Here is a 22,751-nt window from a genome sequence, read left to right as displayed (position 1 = left end):
CTGAATGTTCTTTCACATCTTGGTTCAGAGCACGTCCTTGATTCTTCTATAGTATCTTGTATACGTATACTATCGTTTTACCTGCCATCTTCTAATAATTATTATTATTGTAACATTTGTAGTCCCTCTTTTAGATTCTAAGCTTCTTGAGAGTAGGGACTATATTTTGGGGGAGATACTTTTCCATGAGTCTTTTGTGTTTCTGCATGTCTCATGAGCAAAGGTAATATCTTTATTTTGTACTACCCTCTCAAGGTTGTTTGAACAAATACCTGGCAAGGTAGACATAGTGTCTCCTTCCAGAGTGGAGGGTAGAATTGTTTATTGTTCAGTATAATAAAGATAATGTCTTCTTCCAGGACAAAGGGCAGCCAGGCTTACTGCCCATAATAAAATATTCAGGCCCCCTAAACTGAAGGTTCCTCTTTTATAATGTACATCACTTCAGATGCAAGTACCATATGCCCGTCTTTACATCATCTTGTGGGAGCTGAGTTTCAGGGAAGCAGTGCAAATGTTCACACACTGGCTATAGCTCTTGTTATGAGTAATAAGCTATCCTTTGTCTCAGACCTGTGAGTGTTCTGTCTTCTACCAATATCCATGAAATGGTGGCAAGCTAACTTGTTAGTTTTCAAGGAGGATAGTATCCCAGACTCTTCATAATTCTTCACATGTATTATCTTCATTGTTACACTTTCAGTGCTGAGATAGTGCCCAGCATATGGTAAGTGCTTAATAAGTGTTGAATGAATGAACGAACTGACCTCATGCTAGAGAAAAAAGGCAAAACTGGGTAGCACAAGGTGATCGTTCCACTCAGATCATATCCTTGTAATTGCATCTCTGCTTTCTGCTTAGCCACCTCCATTAAGTCTACAATAGACTTCCGACATGGCTCCCAGAATCTGTTAGTTTCGCATTAATGTTTTTGTTAATGCAAGGAGAGAAGGTTCTCAGAACCTTCTGTGACATTGTTTTGGAGCAAGTTCCCAAGACATCGTTGTCGTCGATGACATTTCTAACATTCTTACTGTCGCAAGATACAGTGATAAGCTTCATATAATTGAAGCTACATAACTTATATAAATTCCTTTGAATTATCAGTCTTAAAAGTGGATAATACCGAAAGCATTGTGTATCAAATACGTTCTGCAAACCAGAAAGTTGTACAGTGCAGGGATTCAACTAAGGAAAGACCATTAGTAAATACTTGTAGGCTCTTGTGAACAAGGCTTGATGTGTGTAATTTATGTTAGCTATGCTAGAATGGCTTTCCGAAATTGTATATTCTTACCTCATTCCCACATAATATTAAAAATTTAGTCAAGAAGATGAAAGAAAATGCATAGGGGCAAGTGCTCATAGCTAAGGAACCAGAGACATTGTTGGTAGGAAAGCTAACTTGTAATTTTTTTCAATGTTTGTTTGTTTGCTTATTTTTGAGAGAGAGAGACAGACAGACAGACAGAAAATCCCTAGCAGGCTCCACACTGTCAGTGCAGAACCTGGTGCAGGGCTCCAGCTTACGAACCATGAGATGAGGACCTGAACCAAACTCAAGAGTTAGATGTTTACAGGCTGAGTCACCCAGATACCCCAGAAAAGCTAACTTGTAATTTTTTCTATCTTACATGAAGCCACATTTATTCTGTATACTTGAATATCACATATGCTTCTAAATATTATAGACTATCAAGCTACCATTTTATGCACAAAAATTTTGAAAAGTGTGTTGATCTTATTTCAGAGAAGACCCCCAAGAGGTTCCTAGACATGGGGAAATGTTTCCAATTATTAAAAAAATTAATTTTAGAAAAGTTTCAAATAAGTGCTATTAGTCCTTAAGATTCAGAAGTAGTAAGAAATCATTTGAAAGTTTGAACAGAGGAAACTTCAGGAAAAAGAACTTTTCATTATTTCCTTTCCCCTGTCTCAAAGGGATTTGGTCGGGTGAGTTGATTGTAATTGTAAGCAGGTTGGGAGCCTGCAATTATACGTGTCAGTAAAGATGTGAGGTTTTTTCCTAAACAACAATAAGAAATGGTCATTGCATGACTAACCATTCTTCAAATTGTCAGATCCTTAGTGATTTCAGGCTTGTGGGTTAAGAGTTCCTAGTAGATTTTTATTTTTAAATTTTTAAAATATTTTTTTATTTTTGAAAGACACAGAGAGATAGAGCATGAGATGGGGAGGGGCAGAGAGAGAGGGGGACATAGAATCTGAAGCAGTCGCCAGGCTCCGAGCTGTCAGTACAGGGCCTGACGCGGGGCTCAAACCCACCAACCATGTGATCATGACCTGAGCTGGAATCAGACGCTTAACTAATTGAGCCACCCAGGTGCCCAAGGAGTTCTATTTAGATTAAAAAAAAAAAATGTGAATATTGTTGTTCTTTTTGTAAAACAATCATCTTCAGTCATTTTTGAGTATAGTGTTCAGTAGTGCTAAATATATTCACATTGTCGTGAAACAGATTTTCAGAACTTTTTCATCTTACAGATGTGAATCTCTTTACCCATTAAAGAGCAACTGCTCTTTCCCCTTCCCCCAGCCCTTGGCAATGACTGTTCTACTCTTTGCCTTTATGAACGTGACTTCTTTAGACAACCTCACAAAAGCAGAATCATACAGCAGTTGTCTTTTTGTGACTTTCTTATTTAACTTAGAATAATGTCCTCAATTTCATTTCTGTTGTAGTATGTGACAGGATTTCCTTCCTTTTTAAGGCTGCATAATAGTCCATTGTATGCAAACAGCGCATTTTGTTTACCCGTTTATCTGTTGTTGAACATTTTGGCTGTTTCCACCTTCTGGGAACTGTGATATAAAATATGTGTGTGCAGATATATTTTGAAGACCCTGCTTTTAATTATTTTGGATATATATACCTTGCAGTGGGATTGCTGGATCATACGTTAGTTCTATGTTTAGTTTTTTTCTTTTTTCTTTTTCTTTTTCTTTTCTTTTCTTTTTTTTTTTTGAGGAGACTTCATACTGTTTTCTATAGTGGTTGCACCATTTTCTGTTTCCCACCGACAGTCATAAGGGTCCCAGTTTCTCCATGTGGAATTCTTAAAGACTGTCTTTCCTTCTTGAGAGGTTCTCTGGGGATTGGGATCAGAGGTACCATTGCTTTTTTAAAAATTTATTTAACTTTTGAGTTAAAAAACATTTATTAGACTTTATTCTTTAGGTTCACAGGAAAGTTGAGTGGCAGGATAGAGAGAATTCCCTCATACCCCCTACCACCATAGATGTATAGCCTCCCCATTACCAATATCTCCCACCAGAGAGTTGCGTTTGTTGAAATTTATGAACATGTATTGGCACGTCAGTATCACCCAGAGTCTATAGTCTATATTAAAATTTAGTTTTAGTGCTATGCCTTCTGGGTATTGGACAAATTTGTAAAGATATGTATTTACCATTAAAGTTTCATATAGAGTAGTTCTAATGCTCTAAACATTCTCTGTGCTACATCTATTCATCTCTCCCTACCCCCAGCTTCTGATCTTTTACTGGCTCCATATTTCCACAATGTCATATAGGCTGAATCAGTACAGTATGTGACCTTTTCGGAATGGCTTCTTTGGCTTAGTAATATGTACTTAAATTTCCTCCATGTCTTTTCACGGCTTAGTAGCTCACCTCTTTTTTTAAGCCCTAGAGGTCTTATAGTAGGCATAAACAGTATTATAATTCTTGAACTTGCTAAGAGACTAGAACTTAATTATCCCAAACCCCCAAAAGAAAGGATAATTATGTAACATGATAGAGGTGTTAATTATCACTACAATGGCAATCATATTGCAATATATAAATGTTCAAATCAACATGCTGTGCAGCTTAAATTTACACAGTGTTTCACGGCCAAATATATTTCAATTAAAAACGAACCTCCAGTGGTTCTCTATTGCTTCCAAGGATGAACTAGACCTCTCTCATGGTACCTCACTGTCCTGCCCGGCTGCTTTCCATCCTCTTCCTCTGTTCCCATTTGGAAAAATGTCTCTCACTCCACATTGTCCTGATGTGCCAACATCTAACACCACCACTTCTTCCCCAGTCGCCCTAGGATTTTTCTGCTAAAACTGATAAGGAAAATTACTCTCATCTTTTTGGACTGCAAATCGCAGGAATGTAGGCCTGGGCCGCTGGCTGTCTTCTTTCTAATGCAAAAGCCTGTACAAATGCACTGATTATGGTGAACATTTCATAATATATCCATAAATGCTGAATCACTATCCTGTACCTGAAACTAATATTACATGTCACCATACTTCAGCTAAAAAAAAAAATTAAAGAAAAAAGAAAAAGCTTGTATGCACGAGAAAATAAGGTTAACATACAGAGTGAATCCAAGCAGAGCTTGTCAATGGAACGAGACAGAACTGATGATATTGTTCGAGCCCCTTGATCCACTCAAGGCATTAGAGTTGTCAGGATTAAATGAGTTAATAATTGCTTATATGGAAACATGCACATAAGGGAGCACATGTTCAATAATTGTTAGTTATCTTTAATCACGTCCCAGTAGACAATATTTCTCTCTCTATTCTTATCTTCTCTGATTGCATTGTAAGATTTNAATGATCTGCACAGAACCTAGCTTATACTAAGGTTCAGTAATCCTTGTTGCAGATCATTTAATAGATCAGCCCATTCTGATTCCTCCAAGACACATTCAGTGTTGACTTTAGCTTCATCTTTCTAAACAAGTCGGGGATTTTATTAGATTTGTACCATTTACTTCTAAGATGTGAAAAACACCTTTTGCCTGTCGGTTTGTTTCTGCTTTCAGAGCACAGTTCTGACTTAGGCTAAGTTGCCATGAGTTAAAAAAAAAAACAAAACATAACAACTATTTTTCTTTTGATTCTTTATAATGCAAAATGCATCATCTTTTGAGGGAGCTGGAATTAGGAAAGTTTTTCAGGCTCAATAAGTGAAGACTCCCTACTCCTTATCTTGTGCTTGGAAAGATAAGATTGTTCCTGGTGCTAAGCTCTGGAAAACCACATCACTCCCAGATCTCACAAAGATAGTTGAAAAGCAACACATCTTAACATTAAATTGCTTATGTTGCCTTTGGTGCACTTTCCATTTTCCTATAAAAGATGGACATAACAAGGATTCCTGATGATTTTTTTCCTGTTTTTAACATGTGTGCAAAAATCTTAAGCTCGGTTTACTTTAATGCTGGCATTTGAAGCCATGTTCAAGTTAATTATTAATGAGAAAAGTGCACTGCCTATTTGATTTTCTATTGTGGGGGCACAGTGGAATGAAATGAGTCCGTTTATTCTGATTTCCTGCAGGAGTTTGGTGGACAAATGTGGACATGTAACGCGATGAGTAGAATTCTTAGTCTGAAATTCCCATTTCCACAAGTGATAGGCTTGAAATGAAGGATGGGAAACATGTGCTCTAATGGATTCAGTAAAGCACATGATTTGAGTATCAGCCTTCATAAAATGAAAGGACCTAAATCATTAATTCTTTTAGATCTCCAGCGGGACTATTGGCTCTAGACGCAAAATAAAATGCTGGGAGAAGGATTGCTTTGTGAAGGGGTGGATTACTTGGTATGTGTTTGGGAAGGTCTGTCACTTCAGTGTCTTTCCCCTCAGGATCACCCTCTTCCAGAAGATTTTTTAAATAGCTATTTTATAGAGAGACTCATAGCTTTGACAAATAATATGGTTATTTTCTTCTTGCCACTCCTCATGCCTTTTTTTGTTTTTTAAAAAAATTTTAAATGTTTTATTTAGCTTTGAGACAGAGATGCAAGGGTGTGAGTGGAGGAGGGGCAGAGTGAGAGCCTGACGCGGGGCTCCAACTCACAAATCGTGACATTATGACTTGAGCCGAAGTTGGATGCTTAACTAACTGAGCCACCCAGGCGCCCCCTCATGCCTTATTTTTTATTCTTGACGGATTATATCGGCTAGGATTTCCTATCCAGTGCTGAACGGTGGGGAAAGTAGCAGGCGCTTGCTTCTTCTTTACTGGTTACAACATTTTTACCATGAGACATAAGATTTCTGATAGATGTCTTTGATCATGTGAAAAGACTTCCATTCTATTCCTAGTTGGCTAACTATGGCTTTGGTTGTTGTTTGTTTTTAGTGAATGGATGTTGAATTTTACCAAGGTCCACTATTCTGCATTTTTTAAGACAATAGTGTGGCCTCTTTGGTTCCTTTAATGTAGTAAACTACATTAAAGTGTTCATTTTGAACCATCTTTGCAATCCTGAAATGAACCATATTGGTCATAGTATCTTTCAAAATACATAGCTAGGTTAAATTTGTAAAATATGTTATTTAGGATTTTGTGCTTGTGTCTATTTATTTTTGAGAAAGGAAGAGAGAGGGGGGCGGGAGGGGCAGACAGAGAGAGGGGGGCGGGAGGGGCAGACAGAGAGAGGGAGACACAGAATCCCAAGCAGGTTCCAGGGTCTGAGCTGTCAGCACAGAGCCTGACTCAGGACTTGAACTCACCAACTGCGAGATCATGACCTGAACGGAAGTCAGGCGCTTAACCCACTGAGCCACCCAGGCACCCGGGCACTTTTGTCTAAGAATGATATCAGTCTACACTTTTCTGATTTCAAGCAGAGCAGATAGCCCTCCTGCCCTTCCTGCCTCGCTCAAGGGTTGTTTCATTCCCCTCAGCTTCGAACCCTGAGCTCAGCAAGCGCTGCCTCAAACGCTCTTGCTGGGTGGTGTTTCTATTCCCTCCTGTTGTACAGAGTATCTTATTTTGCTTTGCTTTTATTTACTTTTCTCATTTTAAGTTGTCTATTTTTTTTTAAAAATGTTTTATTTCTAGGAGAGAGAGAGACAGCGTGAGCAGGGGAGGGTCAGAGAGAGAGGGAGTCACAGACTGAAACAGGCTCCAGGCTCTGAGCTGGCAGTCAGCACAGAGCCCGACGCGGGGCTCGAACCCACGAACCGCGAGATCATGACCCAAGCGAAAGTCGGACGCTTAACCGACTAAGCCACCCAGGCGCTCCTTAAGTTGTCTATTTAAAGTGACCCTTCCACCCTGGACTAAGAGTCTTGTTACAGCTCTGCTCCCCTTGGTTAGCGGAGTTTATAGACTCAGGGGAAAACCATTGTCACAGGCAATGTGCTTAGTGCCATCGTCAACAGTTAACAGGCAGACTCCTAATTCTCTCACGTGAGTTGTTGGTGCAGATGTTTGCATTCTTCCGGGAGAATGCTATATTCTATGCCAGTTCCGCAAAAGTATACATGTGTCAGTCCAAAAGGGTATGCTAATCTCCAACACATGCTAATCTCCAAAACATTTTATGGTTTTCACATCACTCCAACCCTAAGGTTAGAAATAGAATGATTCCTTTAAAATGCATTTTGTTCCAACACAACAGCACATGTTTTTAGGGGAAGAGTTCTTTGTTGTCCCTTTGCTTGTTATTTTTAAACATTTGGCTTTGCATTTCAACATGTTCGAAGAGTACTTTATTAAATTTGATAATGGTTTATTTTAACAGCCCCTATCCATTTGTTGGAGCTTTGAGAGAGAAAGTGACTTATTTGTATAAGCAGGCACTTTGGATTTCAAGGTATTTTGGCTAGCCTATCTCTATCTCTGCCTATTCTAGAATATGTTCAGCATAAAGTTAGGCCAAGCATCATAGGTATATTAATTAACTTAAAGAAAATTACATTTCTTGCTGACATTTTGAAATACGTTTCAATCTTAGTTTGCTCGTTACTTTTTGCTTAGAATGCTGAAGGTATTTTCTCCCCATCGAAGTGATGTAAAGCATTTATTTCTGTTTCTAGACTAATCCATAAATTTTATTTAGCCCAGATGTTAGGAGAAACATGAACGCAACTACCTGTCATTCCTTTACCAAATGGATTTCATTCTCAATTAATAGTGTCTAATACCATCTTTATTTCTTTGCAGTTAAGATATTCATGGGCTAGTACATTTTTAAATTCAATCTGAGAACACAATTGTCTATCACATTGTGTTTCCTAACCATCATCATTAATAAGGCTTTTTTCCTGTCCTTTGAAGATTCGTTCACAAGTCATACATTGTCACTATATTTTGTTTGCTCATAGTGTTTAGCAAACAATGTTTGTTTATGTATATAGAGCTTAGTGTCTCTTCAAGCAGTTTCACCCATTTATTATCAGAGCAAATGGGATGAATCAAGAGATTTTTGAAGATTTTCAGTTTCTAGTGACTTTGAGTAAGTGTGTATGTATCCATAAAGCATGTTGTAAAATAAAATAATGGTTTTTCTCTCTTTTGCGTTTTTTTCTTCCATCCTTTCCTGCCTCATATAATTTCCTTTCATTTCTTTTCAATTTCCTTTTCTCTTCTCATTATTCCCAAAGAAGAAAGTACGGTGTGGTGACCTTGTTAGGGGGAGCCACAATCTAGATGGAATTAGATTTAAAAATTTTTTCTTAATGTTTATTTATTTTTGAGAGAGGGTGAGAGACAGAGCTTAAGTGACAGGGGGTGGGGAATCAGAGAGAGGGAGACACAGAATTCCAAGCAGGCTCCAGGCTCTGAGCTGTCAGCACGGAGCCCGCCATAGGGCTTGAACTCACAACTGAGAGATCACGACCTGAGGTCGGATGCTCAACTGACTGAGCCACCCAGCTGCCCCTAGATTGAACTGGAATTATAGTGCCATGTGCTTTTGGTTAAAGTTTAGAATAGCCAGACTTGCCTCAATATAAACATTACCTCCAAACATTACCTCCAAAGTATTTACGGTCAACTTAAAAGTTAGGACAGATGGTATGCCATTACTCTTTTCCCCCGTGTAGATGAAATACAGGAAAGCATTTTATTATGCAGTTGTTAGGGAATAAGACTCTCACCCACCACTGAACCCTGACAACTTTAATGAAACGGACTTCGGAGGGACATTTCTTGACCTGTGATATAGCCGAATCGGTGGGGTCATGAACTCCCTGTAAATGAGATGAAGTTAATGGAATTTTGGTGAATTTTGGAAAAGAATCGAACACGTGAAAAGCCTTGTAGACCGATGAACTAAGGTGGTGCTTAAAAACGGAAGCTCTTCTTTTTCTTTAAAGGCCGTGACAAAAGTTAAAAGAGGCTCATTCCCCTTCCTCCTCCTTTCTGAGTGCTGAGCATCTTGTCTGCCTTTGAACAAAAAACCTTTCAAAAAGAATTTGTTTGAAGAAAAGGGGTTCAGGAAAAAAAGTGTCCGAAGAGTTTGAAGGGCCAGGAAAAAAGTGTCGGAGGATGCACGCGGTGGGGGTCAACAGGGGTGTGTGTCAGTATGCGTGGGGGTGGGTCTTAGCATGTGTGTGTGTGATATGTGTGAGTATGCACACACGCGTGTGTGAGCGTGTGTGAATATGCGTGCGCGCACGTGAACTTGTCGATGTGTGGGTATGTGTGTGTGTGGGCAGCCAGTGTGCGCCCCGGGTGAGGTGTGTTGTGGGCGACTGGGTACACGCAGCTTGTGTATGTGTGTCCGTGCGCGTGCTGCGTGTGTGAGCGGGTGTGCCTGGGAGCTGCGGGCGGGAGAGGCAGCTTGGGCTCAGCCAGTGGCGGAGCAGTTAGAACTAATAGTGGAAGGGGACGCTGGGGAGAGGCTAGGCGGGGGAGCCGGCGACCTTACTCACAACGGCGCACTTTTGTCCCCGCGCGGGCCCGCCCAGCAGAAGGGACCGGAGAGCCTTGGCTCTCCGCCTGGGAGGTCGGGCTCCCCGCAGGCACCGCAGGCATCCTTTTTCTTGCCCTTCGCAGGGGGAGTCCTGAGGCTGGGCAGTCGGGAAGTTTCCGTGGCAGCAGCAGCAGCAGCAGCAGCAGTCTTGCAGGGGACCAGCAAGGACGCTGGAGTGAGTATGTGAACTTCAAGTCTGTATCTTCCTGTTGGGTGGGTTCATGGATTTTTCGTACAAAGAAAGCTCAAACTCAGCTGACCTGAAAGACTGGAATTTCAGCTCTTTCGTTTCCTGGGTTGTGGTCTCTCCTCCCNCCCGCCCGGGTTCGAGGGTTTGTAGCTTTTTTGCTTGGAAAGGAAAACCACTACCTGTAAGTATCCGCTTTATGTGCTTCCCCTTATCTTGGCTGTGAATGTTCTGTTAGCAGAATGGCCCGGAGGTCGTTTGCATGGTGGCCGTCACTTCAAGGAACTGAAGAGTCGGCTTGCAAAAGTTTAATTCTCGTGGAAACTCGGAAGGTGGCAGTTTGCACTGTTAAAAAAGCCATATGCCCAAATGGGAACTTCTTTATTATGTAACACAGTTTATCACTCTCGTCTGAATCCATCCCAATGGGACTCACCAACGAAATCACCATTTTAAATTTTGTAATCCAACACCCCCCACCCCTTCAGAAAGTTTCTTCTCAGCTAAATGAAATGGCAAAGGGAAATGGTGAAAAAATTAACACCGCAGATAATTTCCTCATGATATAAAGAGATAGAAATTTGCATGAGATGATTTTTGGATACCTTGGTTTAGTTTAGTTATATTTGCATATATATTTTTAAAAGTGTGGTTTCTATTTTTATGAGGATGAGAGGGAGTGTTGGAGAGGCAAAGAAATCATATTGTTCTGAAGTTTTGGACTGATTCTTAAGTTCTTTCTGCTCCTTTCTGCTCCTTACCCAGATTTGGTCCAGAGACTTACGTGCTATAGTGAATAGTTTTCTGTAGTTTTCATCTGGGTCACAGAAATAACTTTCCAGGCACTTAATTTTCTTTTCTGCTTTTTTTTTTTTTTTTTAAACTCTTGTGTTCAGTCTTGTTGCCTGGTGTGAATTACAAAGCTTGAAAAGAGCATTTCCGGGGCTGGTTGGAGTTTATGGCCTGGGAATCTTGCTGAAGAGATTAACCTCTGCAGGGCTGCTTCGGAGACCAGACCTAGTGACCCAGATGCCCCTTAGGTTTCTGCTCTGGAAAACTGATACCACCATTCCTAGCTTTAGTTGAAGCTTCATGAATCGCTCCCCAGGCCCCTGCCTATACTCGATAAAGTGCCTTCAGTGTGATTCTAGGAAAATGTTAACTACTTTTGCTCTTTCTTTCCATCAGAAATTCTCAAAACTCAGTGTGTTTAGGAACCACTGGGTGCTAGCTGAAAGGTGGTTGCCTGGGCCACACCCCCAGAGGACTGTAGGCCTGGGGAGGGGCTGAGAATTCACCTAGGTGATTCTGAAGTAGGTGAGATCTCACTTGGGAGATACAAAGGGCTGGTCTTTGTATCCTTGGCAATTAAATTCTTGTCACGCACTTGGTTAATATTAAATCTCACTGCTAAATACTAAACTTAAGTTTCAGCTGGTGTTGAATATAAGTTATAAGCAGCATGGCTTTGCATGCTTGGCTGATAAACCAGGGCTTTTAACCAGCTTCCCACCAACCTCATCATTCCTTGCTCCTCTTTCCTTTTTTTTTTTTTTTTCCCCTTGCTCCTCTTTGCCTTTGCGTTCCTATAAGTGAGGAAAGGAGTTGGGCAAAGGTACCTGCATGCCATGTCCCAGCCTCCATGTGTTGGGATGTATGGTCTGATCTGACCCCACATGGCCAAGCAATGTTCACCTTAGCAACTTTCAACTCAGGGCTGTTCTTAATTCTTAAAAAAAATTTTTTTAAAATGTTTATTCATTTTAGAGAAAGAGGGAGAGCACACATGTCGGGGGGTTGGGGGGCGGTACAGAGACTAAAGGAGACAGTGCATCTGAAGTGGTCTCTGAGCTGTCAGCACAGGGCCCAACACGGGTCTTGAACCCCCAAACCATGAGATAATGACATGAGCCAAAGTTAGATACTTAACTGACTGAGCCACCCAGGCGCCCCTCTTCTTAATTTTTTCAAGCCTCCTAGGATGCTCTGCTTCTGGGGATGGGCTAAGCTGACTTGAGCTGAACTGACATGGATTATTTCCTGGGACTGTTCAGGACCGTCTAATTCCTAAAAACTGCGTTTAGATTAGACCAACCAACAGGGATTGGGAGAAATAGGAAGCGATTCCTCCATCATGCTGAGGTCCTCATTTGACAACATATGCAAGTAAGAACTCAGTCTCCATCTTCATCACTGGCAACATTTTATGCCGTCGTCTGTTTATGGTAAAAAGGAAATAAAATGTGGTCATCTGCATCCCTTCCTTTTTTTCCTCACCCCTTACCCCAAACATTTGCGGGTGCCTGCTATGGGTCAGGCTCTGTGCTGCTTTCCAGGGACTCCAAAAAGATCAATATGTGGACAGAACCTCATGGTGTTTCAAGCCTTAGCTGTTGCTAACCAATCTTGGACGAGCCATCTAATCTCTCTAACCTTCACCTCTTCCATCAATATAATGAAAGGGTTGAACTAAATGGATTTGAGTGTCTTCCCAGCTGGGACATCCTGACATTGGTGGATATGTCTCTGTCTTCTAAACACTAATAAGGGGGATGGGGGCTCTGTAACATTTGCTCTGAAAATAGGCCCAAAGATTTGGCTGACTGCTTCTCTTAAGATTCTTCAAAAATCTCCTTTAAGTTTTCTTAAAACCAAGACCACCAGTGTAGTGCGTTAGACAAATTCTACCTTCCCAGAGCACGCAGTCCATTCCTCATACAGAACAATGGGGTTCTGTAACTCTCTAGAAAGGCTGTTTCTCTGGCCAGGTTACAGAGGACAGCAGCCTCTTATCTTGTCTGAATCTGGTGTTGCCACCCTTTGGAAAGCTGGGTGGTCTGAACAGGGCTTGCCGGCTTCCATACTTGCACAGCTAGTAACCTGACCCTTTCATTCAAGTGATTTAATAGCTTTTGTGCTACCAGGTGAGAGGCTCAAACAGAGACCTTTGAGGGGCTGGGAAAAAAACAACTCCCTAATGAAATCCGCATTTTGTCTCTACTATGGCTTCTCTTGCTACCATGGCTGCAGCATTTCAAAGGATTCTCAAACGTGGCCATCAAGATAAGACAATATAGCTGTGATCTGTGCGCTTTTCTGATAAATGTAGCTTCAGCTGTCTGAAGATATTATGTTTGGATGGGAAACTACTCACTGGAGGACAAAGGACAGGGATCTTGCAAAGTTGGGATATTTTTGTCATAAGTTCTTGGTCCTTTTTTGGTAGGTTTAAAGGAGATGGCGAGATAGCCTTTGGTTTCACTCTTATTCCTCCCTATTTATGGAGTTGCTGTTGTGTGTCAAAAAAATTCCTTTCATGCATCATGCAAATACTTCAAAGACTGTATGTCACTCTTCACTCTCAATTTTATCCTTGAAACTTTCGTATCATTCTTTAGAGACCGGTGCAGATAGCACTCCAGGACCCACCATGCTCCACGTCTTTCTTCTTCTTCTTTTTTAAAAAAATGTTTTTAATCTTTATTTTTTTATTTTTGAGAGAGACAGAGCACAAGCGGGGGAGGGCAGAGAGAGAGAGGGAGACACAGAATCTGAAGCAGGCTCCAGGCTCTGAGCCATCAGCACAAAGCCCAATGAGGGGCTCAAACCCACAAACCTGTGAGAATGACCTGAGCTGAAGTTGGATGCCCAATTGACTGAGCCACCCAGGTGCCCCTGTTCTGTGTCCTATTGGTGTTCCACATCCTGGGATCCCATCTCTGCATTCTGTCACATGTTATCGGCTATTCAGGACTTACCAAATGCTCCCTAAATTCTTCTTAAAATAAATGAGCCAGGACTTTGTCTCGTGAGGTCACACTCCTTGGGTCTACATTTCCTGCGAGCCCAAAAACTCTTCATTTTGTAAATTACAAGCCAAAACCACTGCGAGGCTATGAGGATTTCAGAAAGGATGGTATTTTCCAGATGAGAATTTACCCGAATGTTTAAAAGCTGTTAGGAGTTTCCTATTAAATTCCTTTTGTAGCCTGGATTTATTTTTCCTGTTAAAGTGATTCTCCTCCTTGGGAAGACAATACCGTGGCACACAACACCAGTACTTTACTTCTGTTTTCTATAAACCTTTCTCTTTGTTTTAACATGGTAGGATAATTCTATTTCATCCAATAGATTGTTTGCACTAATTGCATTAGTGATTGTTTTGAAACCAAAAGGTAGTATTAATAGGAGAGCTCAAATATTAAATCAGTGTGGTGTAATGGAAAAAGAAAGAATGACCTTTGAATAAATTTCATCTGGGCTCTAGTCCTGGGCTACAGTATCCTTTGGTTCTGTAATGCTGGCCAAGTTATTTAGCCAGTTTCCTTGGAGTAAAATGAGGGTATGGAGGGGCACCTGGATGGCTCAGACGGTTGAGCACCTGACCTCATGCTCAGGGCATGATCTTGCAGTTCGTGAGTTTGAGCCCCACATCAGATTCTCTGTCCCCCCACTCCTCTGTCCCTTCCCCACTTGTGCTCTCTCAAAAATAAACAAACATTAAAAAATGAGGGTATGGACAGTTGCCAAATGTTCATAAGGGCTAAAGAGCACTTGAAAAGCACTTACCTTGGCCCATGATGTATGACAAGTGCTCAGTGAGTATCTGTTCTTTGGAAGAGGGCTAACACAGGTATAAAGGCTGGAAAGAATCAATCATGTGGCAAGCCACTCAGTTTATAGGTGCAAAAAAAAAAAAAAAAGAGAAATGGAAAATCAAACTTTCTTCCAGGTTTCATTGCCTAGGCAGAATAGATCTCAGCCCACTACTTCTCTGTCCTTGGTGTCTTATCACAGCCAACTTCCCACTTGATTCCTCCTCCCAGAAGGAATAGACCCATGGAACAGATCCATGAGCTCCCACACTATCAAAGCAATGAGTACAGAGGGAGCAAGGGCACGTGAAAATCGTTCTGTCCTCATTTTTTCGACCCTCCAGAAGTAAAGACTTTTATAGCTGCTTCTGATAAATACATAAGAAAATCATTTCATTGTTTTAGCTGGGGGGCTTTTGCTCCATTGTAGCAAGAGGTCCAATGTCAGGGGGAATCTGAGAATTTAAAGCTCTAGGATTGCATGATGGTCAGCCTGTGAACTATCACCAAATGGAGAGACACAGCCACTGAAGAATGCGGTGTTCCCCACCCCCCACCCCCATCCCCAGTTCTTTCTCTTTCTTCCACCAATTTTTCCTTATAGGTCCAGTGTTTGCACTGTGATAAGTGAGCCACTCAACTAATATTTACTGACCTTCTCTGTGCCACAGAAGATGACTAGGACTGGAGGGACTAAAGTGAGCAGAACAATCATGGTTGTTATCTTCCAGAAGCTTACAGACCAGGGTAAAAGGTAGGCTTGTAATGAAGACTGCAGATAAACAATTAAATGCTGCAGTTGTGCAGTGTGTGGTAAGGGTATTGTAGGACTCTATGCAAGCAGATAACGCCAGGCTGGGAGGCTGAGATCTGAAGGATGGATAGAATTTAGCCAGGCAAATGGGAGTTTGGTAGAGGTGGGAAAAGGGTGTTCATGGCCGATGGAGCATCATGGGTAAAGCATAAGAAGGCTCTAAGTGGGCAGTGCGGTGAGTTTAAGCAGGGAGGAAGAACTGGGTGTCTAGCTTGCCAGTGGCAGGGAGGATAGTCGTGTGAGAAAAGACTGGAGAAATGGGCAGAGGACAATCATGCAGGGAAATCCAGTCTCACAGTTGCAGGGGACCTTGGAAAGCACTGAATCCCACACCCTCCCTGGGACAAGAATCCCTTTCTCTGTCTATCTCTCAGCTCTTGCCATTATTGGGCAACTCTCACAACTCTGAAGGAAAGTTCTTTCTAAAAGTAGGTTGCCGTTCTACATATCGTCCCTGGATCTGCACCCTGGAACCAGAGAGTAAAGTCACTCCTCTTTCAAATAGTTTGAAGACAGACTAGTTTTTTCATAAATCACTGCCACAGGAGGTCTGCTCTTTCCCGTTCATATGCAATTGATTTGGGGGAATACAGTTTTACATTTGTGCCGCTGAAAGCGAACTTCCTGGCTTCTGTCCATGATTCTAGCCTCCGATTATTGACACCATGGGTCTTGATTATGCCCTTAGTGATGATAGGCAACTTTTTGGATTTGCACTGTCTGTGAATTGGATAAGCTCATCTTTTATATCTTTGTTTAGGAATTTGGAAAATTATTTAACCAGAAGAAACCAAAAATGGAACTATGGACACCACTCAAGGTGTTTCTCTTAAGAGAAAGGGTGTCCCTAACCTCTTATTTTTCCTTTTAGAGAGGAATCTAGACACAATATCTCCATAACCCAGACTCATAGGAATGTTCAGGTTTAAATGAGAAGAGCTCAAAGATGGCAGTGTGTGCTGGTGTTCTTGTCTTGACAAGAATGCTAAAGGCACAGTTCAATTCTATTTTCTGATTTCATTTATCGATACATGTGTTGAGTACATATCACATGCAATAGGCAGTTTTGTCCTCCTTACTTCTAAATGCATAGGTAAACAGCTACACCATCAGGTAGGCAGTGATAAATGCCCTGCGATGGGTTTAAATAAAATGTGATTCTTCTGCAATAGCAGGAAGAACATCTTTCCAAATGGAATGATCATGTCTTAGGACATCTTGAAGGAAGCATTTTGCGAGGTCTCAGTACATAGGGATTTTAATAAGGATGAAAGCAAAGACATTCCAAGCAAGGGGCAGACATGAACAGAGGCACAGAGATGGGAAAGGTCCAGCAGGTCCTTGTGAATGTGTAACTAGAGGCTACGGGAGAGGGTAGGGCTGTGGTTTGGGAATACGCAAGCCTAGAGGTGTTAGTCAAAGGCCGCGGAAGTGGCTGTGTTGTGAGAAGCCAGCTGAGGTCAAAGTTTTAAGAAGTGCCACATTTTTAGCAGTGGATAGAAAGTGAAGGAAGAACAAATAAAGGAGAAAGAAGCAGTGGTTAGGGAGAGACAGAGAACTGGGAGAGTATTGAGTTACGTAACCCAGGAGAGAGGCCATTTTGCAGAAAGTGTGGGTATAGGGCACTGCTGGGTGCTGTCAAGCCCAGAGAGGGTGGCTGGAAAAAAAATTAGTTGGTCTATCAATTAGCAAGTCGCTGGCAGCCTCTGAGAGCTATTTCAGTGGACTGGTGGCAATCAAAATCAAGAGGTCCCCTTGGGGAATGCAAGGTGGTGAGGGGTGGGTGGAGACAACTTTTCTTCAAGAAGGTAGGCAAGTGGGTCCAGATGAAGCATATGGCAGGAAAAGGGAAAAGAAAGCGTTTGACGAGTAGTGGGAGTAATAGTCACAGTAGTAGTCATAGTGGTAGTAGCAGTAGGGAGAACACTAACATTTATTGAGCACCCACTGCATACTAGATGCCTACACAGATTTTTTTCATTTGATTTGCACAACACAACTACGGGTGGGTGTTTCAACCTCTTTTTTACCGGTAAGGAAACTGAGACTAAGAGAGCTTAATTTGGCCTAGATGACATCACCAGTAGGCAAAGGGACCAGTCTTCAAATCTAAGGTCACTGTGTCCTTAAGTGTCCCTGGTGGGGGAGCCTCTGTGTTTCACGCTTGGCTTCTTTGATGCGGAGGACTCCTGGCCTGCTGGTTAAGGCCAATTTATCAAAGTGATCATAAAAACAAAAAGAAAACAAGGATGGGAATCAAAAGGGCAAGTAGCCCTGAAGAACTGATTTCTACCACGTGTGGGCTAAATCTTTAGCTCATTTCCAAAATATAAAATGACGGTTTTTAACATAAAGCCATTGTCACTTAATGTGTAGGACTTGGTTGGCAGTGTGGTGACTGGGTGTAACAGGGCACCACAGTTCACTGCAAGTTCCAGACCCAGTGGCCTTTTCTCTTCCTTTCCTCTTCTTACACTCTCCTCACTTTCTTCTTTTCTGTCAGTAGTTGCCTCATCTGAAGAAAATCTGACTCCTGCTACCCACATGTCATGGCTCAGAAACTTTGATCTCCTCCCCAACTGTAGGCCCCACCAAGATCCACTGACTTTCACACAGTAGATCCAGGGCAAACAGCACAGCATTTTATAAAAATGATTTTGCTCAAATATTGCAAAAATGGTTGGTGCCTTAAGCCCTTAGAATTCTTGAAACAATTAAAACTAGCCACTGCTGGAGGTACCGATTGGTGCTTAAGAGATCACTGGAGGGTGAGTAATCAGTAGGAAAGGAACAGGAGTTGAGTGTCCATTGGACTATGTGAAGTAGCCACCCAGAGTCTTTCACATTGGTTTTTATATCCTCTTCAACTCTTGTTTACTAGATATATCAATTTGCAAGTGGTGTCATAACAGTGAACTACAGGCTTGGAGACCTAAACAACAGAAATTTATTTTCCCGTAATTCTAGATGCTGGAAGTTCAAGATCCAGGTGTCAGTAGGGTTGGTTCTTCCTGAGACCTCTCTCCTTGGCTTGTAGAAGGTTATCTTCTCTGTGTGTCTTCACATGGTCTTCCCTCTGAACCCGTCTCTGTCCTCTAAGTTTTTATTCTTGTAAGGACACTAATTATATTGGATTAAGGTCTACCATAATGACTTCGTTTTAACTTAACTGCTCCTCTTTTTTTTTTTAAATTTTTGGGAGAGCACGAGCAGGGGAGGGGCAAAGAGATGGGGACAGAGGATCCAAAATGGGCTCTGTGCCGACAGGCTGACAGCAGCTACCTGATGCAGGGCTGGAACTCATGATTTGCGAGATCACAGCCTGAGCCAGGGATGGATGTTCAACTGACTGAGCCATCCAAGCACCCCAACTTAGGTGCCTCTTTAAAGGCTGTGTCTCTAAATACAGTCACATTCTGAGGTGCTGGAGGTCAAGACTTAAATATATGAATTTGCGGGGAACAAAATTCACCCCCAAAACACCATGCCACCATGTGAAGTCCTCTTCCTGGTGTTCACTAACTGATATTCCAAATTCTGAAGATATTACAACAGCAGAAAGAAATAAGATCAAATCTGTGAACCTATAAATTCACATTGAGAAATCCATTTGTAATGAGCTCTGAATTTAGAGCTTGGCCTCAGGATCAGGTGACAAGGAAATTTCCTCAGGCAGGACTAGCTTTGCACTTCCAAAAATTCTAGATGGACCCCCATCTTATTTTTCTCATTTGGCTAAAAAGTCTCCACCGTGCCAATTTAACTCTTCAGGTTAGGAGAGGAAATGTGCTGTGTGTACTGTTTTGCACTGCAGATGCTATGAGGCCTCGTATATTGACCGTTGCTGAATTGCTTTTCTGGAAACTATTGGTCTTTATTTACTCCCCAAGAAAGAGACATTTCCTGGTCTGAAGCTTTGGAAGTCACTGGGGCTAGTGCGTGGGAATCCGAGGCTATGAGATTTATTGGAAGGAAGACTCAGGTGCTTGTCCATCCCTTCCCCCACTGATGTGCTTGCCTACATGAAGCATGGCAAATGCTGACAACCACTCGAGCTAATAGAGACGTATTCAAAGATCATATGGTGTTGCACAGCAGGCGTGCTCTCATGAACAGCCCGGTGCTTGCAGGTGGCACATCTGAAGTTCACTGTATGGCCACAGACATCTGACATCAGAACTTTAAGGTCGAAGACTTCAAACTTTTAAGACCTAGACTTTTNTTCCTCCTAATCCTCCTATACATGCAAACATATGATATTTGTCCTTCTCTGCCTGACTTATTTCGCTCAGCATAACACTCTCAAGGTCCATCCATGTTGCTACACATGGTCAGATTTCATTGTTTCTCATTGCCATGTAGTATTCCATCGTATAGATAAACCACTTCTTCTTGATCCATCAGACTTTTTAAGACTAAGAATGAAGACTTTAAACAATGACATGGTAAGGAGCACCATGTACTCATGATGTGAGGGCACTTGAATTTGTTAATTAAGAACAACAACAGGGGCACCTGTGTAGCTCAGTCGGTTAAGTGTCTGACTCAATTTCAGCCTAGGGCATGATCTCACGACTCGTGAGTTCAAATCCTGCATTGGGCTTCATGCTGATAGTGCGGAGCCTGCTTGGGTTTTTCTCTCTCCCCCTCTCTTTATGCCCTCCCCCACTTGCTCTCTCTCAAAATAAATAACCTAAAATAAAAGCAACAACAGCAAATGCAATCTTTACAACAACCTGTGAGATCACTATTATGGACCCTCACTGTACAGATGATGCAAGTGAGTCTGAGAAGGTTTAAGTAACCTGTACTTTGTGGGTTGAGGTTACTTTGAAACCCTAAAGTGTTCAAAAAGCAAATGGTTTAGTCAAAGTGCTTATCCTTAGTTCAAAGTCTTAATTGATGTCTCCCTACAGTGAATGAGACGTGTGAGCTGAAGAATATGACGTAAACATGCATTGTTTGGCTTTTTCTTTATAGAAAAAGACAAAAGTTTTGTTTCCTTCTAAGGACTGATCTTTGTGTTCTGTTATTGAGTAGAAAAACCCAAATAGTTTATTTTAACCAGAAGGCTGGAGATAGTGAGATGGGCTCCAGCGGACACGATCCAGGTTCATAACCGTGTTAACAAATGTCGTTAAGAGGCATGAAATAATGGCCATTGTTTCACTGAAGCATTAACAAGAAGAAATTGGTACATTGGAAACACAAAAGGGAATTAGTCTCTGGAGTCATGTGAGTGATTTTTAATTTACAGACCAGAAGGTTGGAACGTCTGTGCTCTGTATCAGATGATTAACCAGATAGACTCGAATTCCCTTCTCATCTGATCAATAATGACTTTGCAAGTAATCATTTTGGGGAGACCTATTACTTCCTGCCTAAACCCAAAGAATTATTTCTATTACAATATGATATTGTATTTATCTAATCTATCTAATACAATATACTGTGGGGGGAAAACATGGATAAATCTTAGCCTTGTGGGTCATAAAATGTATTATTGCAATACATGTATTTCACTGGGTCTTTAAAGATTCACAGCAAGGGAAAAGTTGAAATTCAATGGAAACTAGTCCTAGCACGAAATCTTACTGGTTCAACTTTATGTTAATTTCCTTTATTTTAGACTGTTTCCTTTCTAAGGAGTTTGCTAATTCGGGAAGCCACTGTCTCATGTCTATACTTCTCATGCATGTGACTTAGCTTCCTAGGAATGGTCTTCCAGCTAGGCTGTCAGGAAAGGTTCCTTCATTTCCTCCCTGTCTGGGGCCATCCTGTCTCCTCTCTTCTTCCTCATTGGTCCCCAGGCCCCTTCAAGCTGGATCTTGCTTTCAGCCTCTTCCATGTGCTGGTCATCTGGGTGGCACTCCCCTGGTCCCACCACCCCACTCCACCCTGATGGTTTTCAGACATGCCACAGAGCCTACCTTCAGTCCTTGGGCACTAAAGCCCCTTCTACCTCTTCTACTCATAGGAGGAGAAGATCAAGTGCAGTTGCTTGCAGCAGTGATTCTCAATCCTGGTTGCTCATTCGAATCACCAGAGAACTTCTGATTTCAGATGGCTAGACCCCACCCAGATGAGTTAAATCTGAGATTTGAGATGATGCATGAGTGACCTTGATGGGAAGCCAGAGATGGGACCCTGCTGGTTTAGGAGTGATATTAGGGCAACCTAATGGGCATTAGGGCAACCTTGGTGTGTTTATGGAATGTTGTCAGTGATGAAGACCATCATCAGCCCTCACAAAGGCTGCTTGCTTCCTTCAAGCAGTGAAGTTTGGCTAAAGTCATGAGAGTGAAGTCTCTTTTGTAGCCAGTACTTTCTCTCAGGCCTCAGGAGACATTGGGGTCAACCACCACATTGCATAGCTCCAGAGGCACCATTTACTTTGTGGTCTGTGAAAACAGCACCGCTGGGACCCTCAGAGCAGGGTTACAACATGAATAGTGCCATGGAATTTGGGGTACTGAACTTAAAAAAAAACAAATAAACGAGTCACAACTCCTTTGGCCAACACTTTAAAGGACAGGTGTGTTAGTGTGATTTCCCCAGACATACCTTCCACCGTGAGGAGTCTATGTAGTGGTCAGTGATGTCACTGTGTGAACTGCATTTGTTGACTAGTCTGGACACCGTGCCCCTGGTAAATACGTTTTCACTTCTAGACAAATGATTTGAAACCAACTTTTAAAAAATAGTCCATTTGTGTTTTGGAGACTCTAAGAAAGTGTGTTAGCTAGGAGCCTTGTGTGCACCATATTTGTCTGTTTTGAAACATTTCTCTGAGTTGGTGGGGTTTGGTTATTGTTATACGATGCCATTTTTCTACAGTGCTGTATTCTTGTGCACACATGTATTCAACAATAAGTCATCTAATCATTCAGATACTTTATTTGCAGCTTGTGATGTTTATGGAGATTTTGTTTTTGGAATCATACTGAAGCATTTTTAATCTCACTGTCTGAGAGCACTCTCCCACCCTCCCACTCACCACGGCTCACCCCAAATTCTGCCAAAGTAAACAGATTAACTTTCTACTCTTAACAGAGTTATGCCCAGCCAACCACAGAGGCGTTAGGGACCCATACATGTGGAGAGCTAATACACGCCCTGGGCTCACAGGTGGAGCTGCAGTTTGGGAGTGCCTGTGGCCCGCAAGGCCTGATGGCACTTGAGTAGCTGAATGTATGCAGATCAGGAATGACGGAGCTGAACAGTATGGATAAAATCATGCTCAGTCCTGAACGCCAGAAAGTGAGATGAGCAAGAAGTCATTGTGGTTTGCTTTGCTGCTTTTTTGTTGTGAATAACTGCACTCCTCTACGAAAAATCTCTAGACCTGTTGGGTGTTACTGGAGGGTTGAGTCAACCTAATCATGGAACATGTCAAAGGATAGCTCACCTAATAATTTTTTAATGTTTATTTATTATTTTTGAGAGAGAGCGAGA

At 41.8% G+C, this 22,751-nt stretch overlaps 1 protein-coding gene across 6 annotated transcripts in view; it reads left to right on the top strand.

Moving 5' to 3' along the window:
- Positions 1–9,657: 9,657 nt before the first annotated feature.
- The window catches only part of FREM1 (FRAS1 related extracellular matrix 1), a 167,629-nt gene continuing 154,535 nt past the window's right edge, over positions 9,658–22,751 (top strand). For 5 of the 6 annotated variants that reach the window (XM_077765043.1, XM_077765041.1, XM_077765044.1 and 2 more), the window contains exon 1: positions 9,658–9,875. The gene's annotated coding sequence lies outside the window, so the exon portion shown is untranslated. Of the gene's footprint in view, positions 9,880–22,751 lie in introns of all 6 variants that reach the window. The other variant, XM_077765042.1, reaches the window with a different exon arrangement.

The sequence above is a fragment of the Crocuta crocuta genome, unplaced genomic scaffold (assembly GCF_008692635.1).
Source record: "Crocuta crocuta isolate KB4526 unplaced genomic scaffold, BGI_CrCroc_1.0 scaffold687, whole genome shotgun sequence".
NCBI classification, from domain to species: Eukaryota; Metazoa; Chordata; class Mammalia; order Carnivora; family Hyaenidae; genus Crocuta; species Crocuta crocuta.
This window is presented reverse-complemented; position numbering and strand designations above follow the sequence as displayed.